This window comes from Desmodus rotundus, chromosome 1 (genome assembly GCF_022682495.2).
Source record: "Desmodus rotundus isolate HL8 chromosome 1, HLdesRot8A.1, whole genome shotgun sequence".
Lineage (NCBI taxonomy): Eukaryota > Metazoa > Chordata > Mammalia > Chiroptera > Phyllostomidae > Desmodus > Desmodus rotundus.
In genome coordinates this window covers 34,691,046-34,706,092 of record NC_071387.1, presented here as the reverse complement: position 1 = coordinate 34,706,092, position 15,047 = coordinate 34,691,046, and the positions used below count along the sequence as shown (strand labels likewise).

Genomic DNA, 15,047 nt, shown 5'->3' with positions numbered 1-15,047 from the left:
CTCCACACAGCCCCGCCCACTTCCGCCGCAGGGGCTGTGAGCTAACGCTCCAGAGGTCGAGCCTCCAGTCTGGCTAGGTTAATCCGTTCCCTGTTCTTTCTCACTCCGAGCTGACCTCACGTAGGTCTCCTCTCTTTCCTGGGCTGTGAAAGCGGCGGGGAGTCGTTGGGAGTAAACGTCCGGTTTTCCGAAAGGGGCGCAGCCGCCTGCCCGGGGTAGGCTCGGAAGCTCGGCTTGCTCCTGGATGCCCCAGGTTGCTTCCAGGGCAATTGCAGCCTGGTTCTGAGGCCTCGTGGCGCTCTTGCAATTTCTTTGGTAATTCCGAGTGATTTAACGTCTCAGGGAGGTCTTAGTTACCTGTCCTGTAGAAATGCCAGCGTTTAAACTTCCGCTATTCACCCAAATTTCAGTATGGTCGAGGGAAATGCTTTGCTTTTTTCTTCGCTTGTGTACGTATTAGTTTTACTTAAAAAACAAAACAAAAGGGTGTTTTGAAGAATATGTGACCTCTAAGAGGATGATCGGGAGATTTCGTACTCGAATTTTTGAACGAAGATTGCACACCTGGAACCGGCAAACACCCTGGAGCGTTGAGAAAATGAGTTTTTATTTCTCTACTTTAAATATTTAAATTCATGAGATTCTGTGAGGCCTTGATCTTAGAATAATTATGAACACATGTACTGGCCGTTGCCCGGCACTGGTCTGGGGGCTTTATAAATATTAAACCATTTTCCTCAAAACAGCTCTACTAGGAAAATATTATCACATTTAAAGTGGGGAAATAGCATTTGTGGTGAAGTAAATGGCAACGTTGGATTAAAACCCTAACGAGGCAAAGTCTGTTCTACAATAACAATGTTTGTGCTGAAGGTGTTTTAAAGACCTGTTGGTACGGCTTTTGTATAATGCCATATCTAGATGCTCTGGTTCTGAAAATACGTGGGAATCAGGCCAATAATCTGTTTGACAGGCAGACAATGGTCTTGAAGAGTCCAGAGTGTGGTGAACATGACTGCATAGTGGAACAAATAGCCTTCCCACACCCAATGGAGTAATTTTTTTTAAAGATTTAATTTTTTTACAGAGAGGGGAAGGGAGGGAAAAAGAGAGGGAAAGAACAGTGATCGCTTCTTGCACCTGTGACCTGGCCCACAACCCAGGCATCTGCCATGACTGGAAATCCAACAGGCTATCTAGGGCTATGGAATCTGTTTGCAGACTGATGTCCAACCCACTAAGCCACACCAGCCAGAGCCAGTGGAGTAGTTCTTGTGCACAAAAACTGGTTTAGGAAAAGTTCTAGAGGAGCAGAAGAAGATACATCTCTTTAAGGATTTAAAATATTTTTTACTTGCATTTTCTTTAATGTGTTTCTCTGAACCTAACTTTTATTCCAAACTTGTTTTTATGATTGCTAAAAAGAAATACAGACCTAAAATGGAGTCCCCACCAAGACTTAATACTTTATATGCTTAATCGATTAGTGAGATAAAACCTAACCTAATTACAGTTTCAGCCTCTCCCAGGAGGGGAATTTTAATCTAATCAATTTGGGATTTCCTGATCAACCCTATGAGGTAATCTGCCTAGTAACCCCCCCCCTGCCTTTTCCTAAGGGAAGGAGACCTTGCCTGAAATAATCCACTCTTTTACCTTTATTACCCCACCCTCTTTTTGCCTAAAACTCCCATTTTCTACAACTCCTTGCAATATCCTTCCAGTTGCTAGATGGGATGCTGCCTGATGAATGAATCAATTAATAAAACCAATTAGATATTCAGATTTACTCAGCTGAATTTTGTTCTTTAACAAGATTCATCTTGAGGATAAATGAGGCTATCTAAAACATTATTAATCAAAGAATATTGATAGTTAATATACCTCTTTCCATATTATATACTGCAGTGGCAATTTAAATTGGTCATGGAACCCTTAAAGTCCAGTTGGAAAGTTTGGTTTGATTTTTTGTTGTTGTCATTACTGGAGGGACTATGGAGTTTTTCAGAATCTTTGTGGTGATTGTTTCTCCATCTACACATATTTCCAACAACCTGAAGCAAAAACTTGGGGCTTTTTGGTTCAAAGGACATTAACACTGCTGCATACATTACAATGAGTCTTTCCCGCTTGAACCAGAATCTTAACATTGCGATAACTGTTGAAAAGCTAACATTAACAAACCCTGTGCCAGTGCTATTTTTCTTGTGGGGCCATGAGATCAGAAGCACGAGAGGTTGTGTTCATATTTTTGTCAGACAATTTTTTCCCTTAGTGATATTTACCTACCTTATTAGCTAATTATATTGACTCCCTCTTCAATTATGTCCAGAGTCCAATGACTCCTCACTACTTCCACTGCTCCCAACCTGATGTTAGTCGCCACCATGGCCTCACTGCACTGTTGCAATCATCAGCTTTCATCTTTGTTCTCCTCATCTATTCTCAACACTATAGCCAAAAAACTTGTGTTAAAATCTGAGCCAGGTTATTGTTACCGGAAAGGGACCTGGCCCTCAGCAAGCCAGTAGTTTGTGGTTTCTCTTTGTGTAGGAAAGATGTCACAACAGGAGTCCACGTGATTTTTAGAGGAAGTTTATTAAAACTGGGGGCAGTGAAACAAGGAATGGCTTATGGTATTGGAAGCAACAGGAGAGCCTGAACAGAGCTGCCTTGGCTCACTAAGAAGTCAGAGAAAACGGGGCCTTGGGAACAGGGTCAAGGGGTTAGCCTGGGATGAGCTGCTGCCACCTATTCCTCCCTGGTTGTAAGCCTTGTGGAGTACCTTAGAATTTAGGAGATGCATGCCTATGGGGGAAGAAGAGGGGAAGGGGGAAGGGAAAGGCAAAGTTGTACTGTGGGGAGAGCACAGGTTGGGGCTTTCAGTGTGAGGATTTTTAAAGGCTGGAGTTTAGGGGACATCTTTGTGGGGGGTAGGGATCTCAACAGAACATTAGTTTTATGCTTTTGTGCTAAAATGAGATTTATTCCCTTAACTTCATCTGTCCTTGGGTGTGGTTGGCAAATGGCAGTAATTGGGTTTCTGTGCTTTATCTCCCTGAGTAGGGAGTTTAAAAATTGGGGGAATGATAGGCGAACTCAAGAGTTAAAGATTTTAGCCTGGCCTTGGCTGGTGTGGCTCAGTGGATTGAGTGCCATCCTGCAAACTGAAAGGTCAGGGCACATACCTGGGTTGCAGGCCAGGTCCCCAGTTGGGAGTTTGTGAGAGGCAACCAATCAATGTATGACACATTGATGTTTCTCTCCCTCTCTTTCTTCCTCCCTTCCCTTCTCTCTGAAAATAAATAAATAAAATGTTTTTTAAAAAGACTTTAGCCTTAGTCAATAGGCTTAAGTATTAGTACATGTGGAAACCTGTTATTCCAAAATTACGTAGCTTTTGAATAAAGGCTCCTTTTCTTTTTCACCAAACCTCTTCCTCCAGGATTTTGCCTAGAGGGTGGAAGCAGACACCAGGACCCTACTTGCTGTTTGGTAACAGCAATGGCAACCCAGATAGGACTTCGGGGTTTCCCAGTGTCTGGGAGTTTCTCTCTACGTCTGCTTGAGGCACCGGCTGCCTAAAAATGCTTGGCAGGTGGAAGAAAACAAGCCTGGGAAGGAGACAGACTCTAAGAAGGGGTGAGGATCACCCAATTTTGGGGGCCACGAACTGGGGTCTGGGTGAGGACTGGCTGAATTTTGGGGGCCGTTGCAAGATCAGGTGGTAGAAGGCCTGCTTGTGAGCACTTGTTTGGAATAATGAGTTTTCCTTCTATGTTCCCAGTTTGCCTGCATCTTTCTGGTCATAGCTTTAGGCCTCTGTGTCTGAGCCAGTAGGGCTGTTTTATATTGGCTCCTGGAGGGAGCCTGCCAGGTAGAGTTTTAGTGGACTGGGTTGTGTACAGCCATGATCCAATGTCTAAGGAGGAATTGGTTCTTTATTGTAATACTGTGTAGCCTACATATACTTTAGACTTGGTGGGGGGAGGGAATGGCCACTAAATTGTTTCCTAAATTACTGTACCATCATGCAATTGGATCTATATTGCCAACAGTGAGACAATGGAACGAAATCTGCTATGTCAAGGCATATATATCATTACTTAACAGGATTTTACCAGGGACAGAAAACCTTGATGGTGCAGAGAAGCAAAGTGGCCTCAAAACCCCTCCCTGATAATAAGACACAGGAAGAAAAGGCAAATGAGGAAATAAATCTCATTAATGCCCTGAACCCAAGGGACACAGGGTTAGTAGCAGGATGACCTCCCCAGTCACCAAACCCACTGCTAGATACTCCTGAAATAGGGTCCAGAGAGCCAACGGCCCCACCCCTGTATGATGAGGGAAGGGTCTCTCCCTCAAAGACCCATCAGGGCACCCAATTTGGCAAGTGAACATCCCTATTCAGAGCAAGACACTTCCCTTTCAGGCAATATCCTATAAGCGGAGTAAATCAGGTAGGCCAGCCCACTGGCCACTATTGGGCCCATACTCTGTTTTCCACTTCAGACTTACTGAATTAGAAAAATTCCAACTCCTCATACAGAGAGGAGCCTCAGAAATTGGCAGATTTTATCATAATCCATTTTTGCCACTCATCATCTAAACCGAGCAGATAGATGTACAGGCTCTCCTTAACATCATGCTGATAGCAGACGAAATGTGGCTGGTTATAAATAAGGCTAATAAAGAGGCACAACACCTCCACCAAGAGAATCCCAATGAGACCCCCAGCCCAACTTTACTTTACATCTTAGTATCCTTAATTGGGTCAAAGACTTCTTAAATCAGTCCCTGGTAAGGTGGACGCCATTAATCTCAGACTGGGGTTTCTCTACCTCAGAACTGTTGGCATTTGGTGTTGGGTAAGTCTTTTTTGGGGGGCTGTCCTCTGCATGGCAGGATGTTTAGCAGTGTTCCTAGCTGCTACCCAGTAGAACTCTCCCCACTAGTTTTTACAATAAAAAATATCCCCAGGTATTGCCAAATGTCCCTGGGAGGACAATATCACTACCAGTTGAGAACCATGCCTTGGGTTTTGGAGCCAGGGGTTGGGGTTGTGTTGCTTTGGGGCACTTGAATTGCATGAGGGAAGATGGGATACAGAATAAAATCTGGGTCCCTTTAGGAAGGACAAAGGTGAGAATGGATAACAGCCAACAATGTTCATTCCACATGTAGTAAATTTGTAGACTTTGGAACACATTTAGGCTTTCCTGTAAATTAGGATATGAGTGGAAAATTGAAAAATATGTATTTCAAATTTTGATATTTGATCAGAGAAGAATTTTCAGTCAGATACCAACCTATTCAGAATATCAGAGGACAAAGGTGCTCCTTCATCTGCCCCATGGATGGCAGAGGACAGAGAAGAAAAACAGAGTTCTATTGGGAGGGACACAGTGTTCCAGGGACCATTGAGGAGCTCCGCATATGCAGATTTTCAAAGGCCTTCTACCAAGTCAGGCTCGGACTGGACTTTTCTGACTTCCGTGGCTTGAGGAATTGCAAAGGACTAATGGAATCTCCTGCTTCTGCCTGCCAAATAGTCTCTTTGTTTTACCAAAGGACCTTATAAAACCTAAGATAGGTTTTGTGAAGTAAAAGAATTTTATTTCCAGTACATGGTTTCAAGGAAAATCTTAGGAAAATTTGTGAGCTAGCGTATTCTAATAATTAAAACCTAGACTTTGCTGTTCTAGAATTAGTCATTTATTTATAATTATCCGTTTCATTTTTTTCAACAAATGTTGAGTGCCTGATATATAAGAAAAGTAGACATAGTCCCAGTTCTTGAAGTGCTGAAAAATATGGCAAAGGGAACAAATGTCCTAAAATTAAAAATTTAAAGCTCAGCTTAGGAGAATGTACTCCTCCCCCCCCCCCAAAAAAAAAAAGTGGTCTAATTTTACTCTGGGGTCCTACTCCCCTCTGTGAACTATAAGGGAAAAAAGTTTAACTTGCTGGTTAACTTATTTCAGTCTTTTCTACTTTAAATTGTACCTTTGATGATCTCTCTTTGGTCTCTTTTGGATAGGTGCCCCGGTGTTCAGATTTCCTTCCCCGCTTCCCTCGAGCACCACCTGGAGATGTGAGGACCTGGAAAGAAGTGTCCCTGGACGCACACCCACAGGCTCTTTGGTGGTCCTCTCGCTTCTCTTGTCTTCCCAGTCCCTCTTTGCCTGGTTGCTCGCAATCTGGTGCTAAGGTCTGAGGTGCATGAACTCATGGTTAGTGCTCTCAGCCTAGTCCGTCTCCAGAGCTTCGCTGTTGCCGACTTGGACCCACCCTGCATTTGATGTCATTGTGCATCCGTTTTCAGATCTAGCCGCAACTCCCAGGTTATTTTCATCATGGATGGTTCACTACTTCCCTCCACTGGCAATCTCCTGGTTACTTTGCCATCTGTTTTCCTTGGCACCTGGATTCTTTTCAGGGACACGTAGAATCTCAAGTATGCCCCAAACTGCATAGAGAACATATTTTATGGCTCAAAGGTCTCTGTGTCTTTCTGTGTGTATGTGTATACATATATACATAAATATTCAGTATATATATATATTTTTATATATACACATTTATATACGTGTGTGTGGTAAATATCTGGTATTTTTCTACCTTTGGAGGACATTGCTTAAAGAGGTCTACTTAATTGGGTTGGTTAAGTGTTTATAAGGACTGGGCATTCTAAACTTGCAGAAAAATAAAGATTAACCCATTTTTTTTTAAACTTACATAATCTAAGAAAGTCGTTAATGAATAAAAACTAGCTTATGTTTGTTAGTTTAATTAAAATAGACATCACTGTAGATTATCAACATTGAATATAACACAGATAAACAACTTTATTCTACCTGGATTTACTAGTCAAATAAGTTCATGTCTCTGTTACAAAATTTATAGGTAATAAAAATAACTCGTTATGAAGCTTTCGTGAGTAATCTAGTTATTACTTATGAAAAACACAATTATTAAGAGCAATTAAATTAAATAAATGTAAGTAGGATAAAAGATTTTAGGTGAAATTTTCAAATAAGTTTCCTAGATCTTTTTAATAACTCAAAACCTTAAAATTTTGCTAAGTTAAATTAAATGATGGAAATTTATTAAATATCATAACATTTCCAAGTAAGAGAAATATTGAAACATTAACTATTGCACATAAGTTTATCTACTTTTGGCTTTGGATTGCAGAAAAAGTAACGATAAATTTGGGTCTATTAGTAAACAGAGTTTGTGCCACACGGAGAAGTTTACTTTGAGAAAGCATGTTTCCAAAAATTATAAAAATATTTATAAATTTGCCAAGCCAAAGAATGCTAATATGCAAGATAGTTCATAAATTTTACTTCTTAGTTTTTACTGGAAATTAATGTTTTCAAAGATTAAAAATTCTAATATATGTAATTGAAGCTATTCAAAATAATAAAAGGGGCGACTGTATGTAAGCAAAGTAGGATGTGTTTTTGGCTCAGGAAAGTTATGAACAATGAAGATGCATTTTTATTAAGGGATATGAGAGTTAATTTTGTCTAAGCTAGAACTGGTTATTAAGGATCAATTAAATGTACACAAGAGATTGATAAGAGAGAGAGAAAGTGAGAATTTGTGTAAGCTGGTTAAAAATTGAATTGTTATTAAAATGGTTTTAAAAATTAAGCTTTAATGTCAAATGTGTACTCAAAAAGTTTTTCATGCATGTGCTAAAAGCATTTTCATTCATCTGCTAAAAGGAAAAAGTTTTCTTGGGCCGTTGGCCTGCTCCTGGTAAGAGAGTGTAAAAGGTTTTGTACTTTTCATATAATCTTTTGAGAATGCAAAGAGTTTGTGATTTATCAAAATAATTTTCTGTGTTGTCTTAATCAGGTCTTTGATTACTTAAGAAAACTGAATCTTTTCAACAGTCAGAACTAACTTTCTGTGTTTGTGTTTGAAACTTGTATGTCACTTAGGCCAAATAGGTAATCCAGTATTGTTTCATAATTACCTGTGGTTCCTATTTAAGTGTTTTAGAGCCTCTTGATATTTTTGACAAAATTCCCAAGAATCAAATTCTAAATAAAGTTTTTTCACCACACACCAACTTTGGAATTTCCTGGAGTGCCCCTGGAAACTCGCAAAGGATTTGTTTCTCTCCTCATAGAAAGGGACTTATTAAACTAATGAGACTTCTCTGGTATATGACATTACATGGGAAGCATTATCAAGTAAGAGATGATAAACCTTCTTAGGTTGTATTGTATGGGCTAATATAAGTTGTTTAAGAAATTGTATAAAATTCCTAAAAATATGGTATGCCCTGGTATTATATTATCACTTGTAAATGTAGTTATTATTTTAGACGATTACATCACAAAATAACCAAATTTCCTTGTCAGTTTCCTTGTGATTTCTAATTAGATTTTGACAATGGGATACTATTCGCGTATCTTCTGAAATTACTGTTGTCAAAAACTGAGGCTCACTAAAAGCACTGAACGTATCCGGGAAATGCCCTAGCTGACTTCAGTGCAAAGGCAGCAACCACAAAATCTGTAAAGACTGTGGCACGAGAATGAAGTCCATTCTGCTTCTGCAGAAGTGACCCTCTATTGCCAGATGTTCGCCATCCTGATGTCCTTGTAACATGGCAACAGTCTGCTCCTAAATCAGAGGAAGTCAACATGGGTAAACAATGGCTGTAAATTGAACCAATAGTTGGGACTATGGGAAATGGAAGATGTCAGCTTGGTTCCACCTGGCCCCCTGGCAAAACCCATTTTCAGGTTTTTGCATTCCTTTACCCGCCGCAGCAGATTTAAGGAAGACTGTTTGTCCTGAGAGGCCTCAGACCCGCTCCCTCTGAACCCTTGGGCACCTGCAACTGGACTTCATTCAGCTGCCACCTCGTGTGGGTTAGCAGTATGTTCTTGTGCGTGTGTCTTCTGAGTGGGCTGAAGCCTTCCCCTGCCACGAGGCTGTCGCCCTCACAGCAGCAAAGGAACTGTTAGAAAATGTGTTTTCACTCACACGAGGTAGTTACTGGTGCACAGTGTCTATTGGAGTATGACCTTCTGCTGATCCCTGGTCTTATTCTAGTATGAGCAACTTCTGTAAGTCTTTAATGTGTTACGCTCAAGCCTATCATTAACAGCTTAAAGATGCTTTCCATGACCCCAGTTCAAGGCATCCTGTGGGTTGGTTACAGTCTAGAACGTGGTGACTGGTGCTCTGGAAACACCACCATAGGATAGCCCTTGAGCCCCGTTGAAAGGGAGCTTGCCAAGCTCCCTGACCACTGACACTGCTGCCAAACTAGACGGCATGGAGCCTTGGGTATGCATCTCACAGCTAAAGAAGGCTCCACCTGTCATGTGATCCTCTACAAATGCTGGAAACCCTCAAGTCAAATTGATGAGGAAGAGAAGTGGCTGACAATCATGTAGACTGCTTCTGCCCAAGATGCCAGAGAAAGGCTTTCTACGTTAGCTAAACAGGAACCCCTTTCTTCTTTGTTTCTTCAGCATTGGTCTGGAAAGATATGCCGTCATCCATTATCTCCCAGTCGTTGCTGGAGGTAACCTCTGGAATTTAAAGCGGCTCTTTATTTCAGGCTAGGAGAAAACCTAACTGACCGCTGGCTTGAATGGTCAATTGTGTCCAACAGGATTTATCCTCGTCTGTGGTGGTTATCGTTCTCCTTGGGCCTCTGAATGCTTGATGACTGGCACCCAGCTGAGCAGCGCCTCTTAGATTATCTCCCTGTGCTCGGTTCTCTATTCTAGAAAGGACCTGCCAGGAAGAATTCGTAATTCAGGAATTACTTCCTTTGGCAGGGTCATATTTTCCTGGTTAGGAATAGATACAAATGGAAATAGGCTCAGAAATCTCTCCTTAACTCTTAGAGACATTGTGGATTTCATTACGAAGGCATTAGCGGTCCAGCAAAGATCCTTAGACTCTGGCCCAAGTTGTTCTTCATAATAGGATAGTCCGTGATTATCTTTTTGCTAGGCGAGGAGATGTCTGTGCTGTGGCCAAAACCACCTGCTGTACCTGGATCAACACTTCTGGGGAAGTTGAAACTCAGTGATATAAGAACACTGAGCAAGCCATTTGGTTTAAGGGTGTCATCCTTCAGTGAGGTCTTTCTTTGATTGCTTTGGGTCTTTGGGACTGTGACGCTGAAGTGGACCCCAAACACTGGAAATGGTTAACCCGCTTATAGGTATCACAATACTCTCCTTAGTACATTTTATCCTCTCAAAAACTTAAAACGTATGTTTGCAGTCACTAACTGCCAAGCAAATGATCTCCCAAAGAATGGAATGTCAAAGAGGGAATGAAGAAAATGCCAATTTAAGGAACATGAACCTGAAAATGTGTGACCTGTGAATATCACAGGGATTAAATAAACATTGTGAGTAACACAGAGAAGATCAGAAAAAGCTACAAGAACTACAAAGCGGTAGCTGAGAGTGCTCTAATGTGTTAATTTTGATCATATCTCAGGCCAAGAGTTCAGCCAAAAGGAGGAGATTGTTACAAAGCAACAACATACTCAAATGGAGTCAGTTGTGGTAAGCTCCACCAAGACTTAATACCTAACCTAATTACAGTTGCAACCTCTCCCAGGAGTGGAATTTTAAATCAGCCTGGAATTTCCTGATCAACCACAGTGAGCTAACCTGCTTGTGAGACCCCTCTGCCTTCTCTAAGGGAAGATGACCTTGCCTGAAGTAATCTACTCATTTTTTAAATTTTTGAAATAGTCTACTCTTTTACCTTTTTTGCCCCACCCTCTTTCTGCCTATAAAAAACCTTCCATTTTGTACAACTCCTTTCAGTGTCCTTCTTGTTGCTAGGTGGGATGCTGCCTGACTCATTAATCACTTAATAAAGCCAGTTAGATCTTCAGACTTACTCTGCTGAATTTTGTTCTTTAACACCTCATATCCCAAAGAGCCACTGTTCCTTTCTGAATTCTCCCTCTCTGAGACCACCCTCTAAAGCTGGGACTTGGTGGTCTTGGACTCTGCTTCTAGTTTTCTTTGATCTTGGGCAAGTTATCTTTTCTCCTGGGTATCAGTTTCCCTAACTGTAAGCAAGAGACAAGGAATGTGAAGTCAAGCATCCACAATTCTTTTTTCAATTTTTTTTTTTAAGAGAGTGGAAGGAAGTGAGAGAAACATTGATGTAAGAGAGAAGCATTGATTGGCTGCCTTCCATACATGCCAGGATCTGGGATTGTATGTACCCAAATCAGGGACCAAACCTGCAACCTAGTTAGTGCCCTGACCAGAAATTGAACCCAAAGGCCTTTGGTTGCAGGATGATGCTCCAACAAACTGAACCTTACCACCCTGAGCTCCACAATTTTTTGAAAAAGATTTTACTTACTGTAGAGAGAGGGAGGAGGGATGGAGAAAGAGAGTGATAGAAACATCGATGGGTTGCCTCTTGCATGCCCCCAACTGGGGACCTGGCCTGCAATGCAGGCACGTGCCCCAGCTGGGAGTCAGACCAGTGACCTTTCACTTTATGGGGTGATGTGCAACCCACTGAGCATGTAAGTCAGGGCCTGGGCTCCACTATTCTTGAATGATTGTGAACAGTTCATTTCTTCTCATTGAGTAACTCATTTTGGGGTGTGCATTTTTATAAGTTTCTATATTTATAATGATTTGTTTTTATTGATTATTTTAAATCTACATTAACAAATGTTTTTTGATTTAAAATTTTTAAATTTTCAATCTACCATACTAAATTTCCATTTATAGTTATAAAACTGACTTTGAAAATATTTGAATTAAAAATCAATTTAAAGAAAATTATTAAAATTGTACAGAGATGGAAATAAACTATGAAGATGATATATATATGATTGAACTTTGTGAAGCATTAGACCCTACAGACAAGAAGAGAAAATGCCCAGGATTAAACGCTGAGCCTGTCCAACATTTAAACATTAAGAAAAATAAGAGAAGCTGATAAAGAAGACCAGAAAAGGAGGGGCTTTAGTGCTAAGAGGGAATTAAAGAAAGTGGAATATGTTAATCTTTGTCTGAGATGTTCTGGCCTTATGGATGCGGCTGTATCAAAAATGCTACGTCGAGACATCCAGGGATTCTTGCAGGAGGAGAGGATCAGCCTAGGTCGAAGCATGCAATGGCGCTCAGTGAGGTTAACACGGTGACTCAGATTTCCAGAAGCAATCCCTCTAACTATCATCTGTTGTTTTGGAACTGTTCTCTCCTGAGCCAAGAGGTAGAAGTTGAGAAGAGGAAAAGGTGGTGAAAGGGATGGGAAAAGTGAAGTACAGTGGAACCTTGGTTCTCGAACTTAACTCGTTCTGGAAAACTAAGAAGTGATTTGTTCGGAAACTGAGTCTCCTTTGTCACCTGAGAGACATGTGACTGATCACACAGGTATCAGCATGAAAGGGTTGTCGGGTGGAGAGAATCAAGACCTGGAATTTTGTTAGACAATCAAGGCTTTTTTCCGTGAACAACTTCTGAACGTCTTGGTTTTGTTTGGTTCTTGACCGTGTCTTGGCCGTCTAACAAAACTTGGGTCTTGATTCTCTCTACCCTTCCATGCTGATGCTTGTATGACCAGTCACACGTCTCAGGCAACAACAGATTGCTACTGGACCAGTTTTCAGGAACTAAGTTCCAGAACCAAGGTCCCACTGTACTTAGAAATCAAAGGTGGTAGGAGCTGGAGAAAGCTTTAAAATTCAGTAAGAGTAAACAGCCTAAATTAGGGTTATATCAATTTAGGGAGAAAATGTGGTTTCTAAGGAGAAAGTATGGCTTGAAGAATAGTCTTCATTAAAGAAAATAGAGCAGAATTTGATTAAATAAATAGAGTAATTAAGAATATAAATGGCCCTGACCTGGAACTGTCCAGTTTCTAAAATGGTGTGCTTTGTCCCTTGGGTGTGGAACAGGCCAAAGCACCTCTCAGGGTGGGGCTGCCAGGTAAAACACAGTGTGTCCCAGGCCATATCTGGGACATACACTGAAAAAGTGTTCTGTAATTAATTAATTGATTATGTTCCCCAAATTGCCTATCTTCAATAACTCCCAGAGCACCCAGCCTGCTGAAGAACACTTACCGCGTGTCGGATTGTCTAACTCTGCTGTCTTCCGGCAGTGACTGCAAACAGCGCCCCCTCCTCCTCCCTCCACCATGTTGTATTTTGAAAGATGTAAAACCTACAGAAAATCTGTAAGAAGTATACAATGAACATCCATATATTATTTACATAACTCACCACTTTTCACATTTTTTTCACATTTTCTTCCTTAAATCCCTTTGTGAACATGTGTATTCTTTAGCTGAACCATTTGGTAGTTGCAAACCCTCATGTGTATCTCTCAAAAATGAGAATATTTTCCCATATAACCACAAATGCAATTATCACACTCCGGACATTTGGACATTTAGTATTACACAGTGCTATTTTCTAATAGGCAGTTCATATTTAAATTCCTGCAATTGTCCCAATAATGGTATACTTTTTAATTTAAGACAATTTTTTCTACTCAAGATTTGAACAAGATCCATACATTGCACTTATTTTCATGTTTTTTTAGTGTTCTTTAATATAACAAAGGTTGCCAATTTTTTTTTCATTCATGATACTGACATTTTGAGAGGGTCCAGGCCCATTCTTTTGCAGTTGTCCGATTGTTTCCCCATGCGGAGACTCAGGTTAAAGTGTTTTTTGGATAGGGATACTACATGGGTGATGTTGTATCACACATCTCAGGTATCACAACAGAGGACACATCATGTGCCATGGTTTTTTTTTTCAAAAATTTCACTTATTTATTTTTAGAGAGAGGGGAAGGGAGGGAGAAAGAGGGAGAAAAACATCGATAGGTTGCCTCTTGCACACCCCCAACTGGTGACCTGGCCCACAACTCAGGCATGTGCCCTGCCTGGGAATTGAACAAGCAACCTTTCGGTTCTCAGGCTGGCACTCACTCCACTGAACTACACCAGCCAGGGCCAAAAATGTTTTAATGAAGGTAAGTTTGATCTTTTGGTTAAGGTATTAGCTGCCATATTTCTTCATCATAAAGATTCCCTTTTCCCTCTTTGAAATTAATAAATAACATGGGATGAGATACTTTGGGCTGTGTGAATATTCTATTCCCCATCTTTCTCCCAGTGGTTTTAGTATTCAATAATGATTCACTCCTGAAATGAAATATTACTATGTTAGTTGTGTAGTGGTGATCTTCTATTTTTGTCACCCCTTCTATGTTTACTAGTTGGCATTTTCTATAAAGGAGGGCTTTCTCCAAATTTAAAACATTTTAAAAAATATCAGCGTGGTCATGGATTCTATTTTATTAGGCGTGTTATAATCTGTTCCTATCATTATCTTTTTTGATACTCAATTTGTCCCAAATTTGGCAAGTGACAGCCCCTTAGACTGGTTCTATCTTCTTGACATATCTACCTCAGTTTTGAGTACTTCCTTAATTTCTGGCACAAGATGTTCCAGGCTCACCTTGAATTAGGCATTTTCCCAAAGGGCTTGGGAAATGGTGTTTGGAAAGCAAGACCTGGGTGCCATGTATACTCACTGATCTCGGCTGAAATTGCTTTTAGGTCCTCTCAATGGACAGAACTGGGAAGCATCTTTTAAAAACCATTGGTTCATAATGATAACTCTGATCGATACCCAGTTCAGTAGTAGAGGGTCCTTCCTCTCTTGCTGTCCATATTTGTGTCCTTGTTCTTCCACAATGAACCCCCTGCTTCCTCAAAACCCCAGTAATATACTTACTCATTTGCCCAGTCCTGCAATTGCCTCACCGCATCACTACCAAAACCAAGCCTACGAAGTTCAAGTTATTTTTTTGTCCTTAGAATGTATCTCACTGAAAGTGGATAGTCAGAATACTGTATGTTCAAATGCTTTTTTTGGATTCTTTTTTCTTTGCAGCTGTGTTTATAAACAATTTTATTTCTTTTACTTTCAGGTGTTTCTACCCCCACCCCTATCTTGTTGACTTAATTTTATTTTTTGAATATGTAAAATG

At 40.7% G+C, this 15,047-nt stretch overlaps 1 long non-coding RNA gene across 1 annotated transcript; it reads left to right on the top strand.

The window, feature by feature from the left end:
• The first annotated feature begins 47 nt into the window (after window positions 1-47).
• On the top strand, window positions 48-9,350 carry LOC123479722 (uncharacterized). The gene is made up of 3 exons (XR_006655437.3): window positions 48-315; window positions 3,446-3,642; window positions 6,044-9,350. It is a non-coding gene; the product is annotated as an uncharacterized lncRNA (long non-coding RNA).
• Window positions 9,351-15,047: the final 5,697 nt, after the last annotated feature.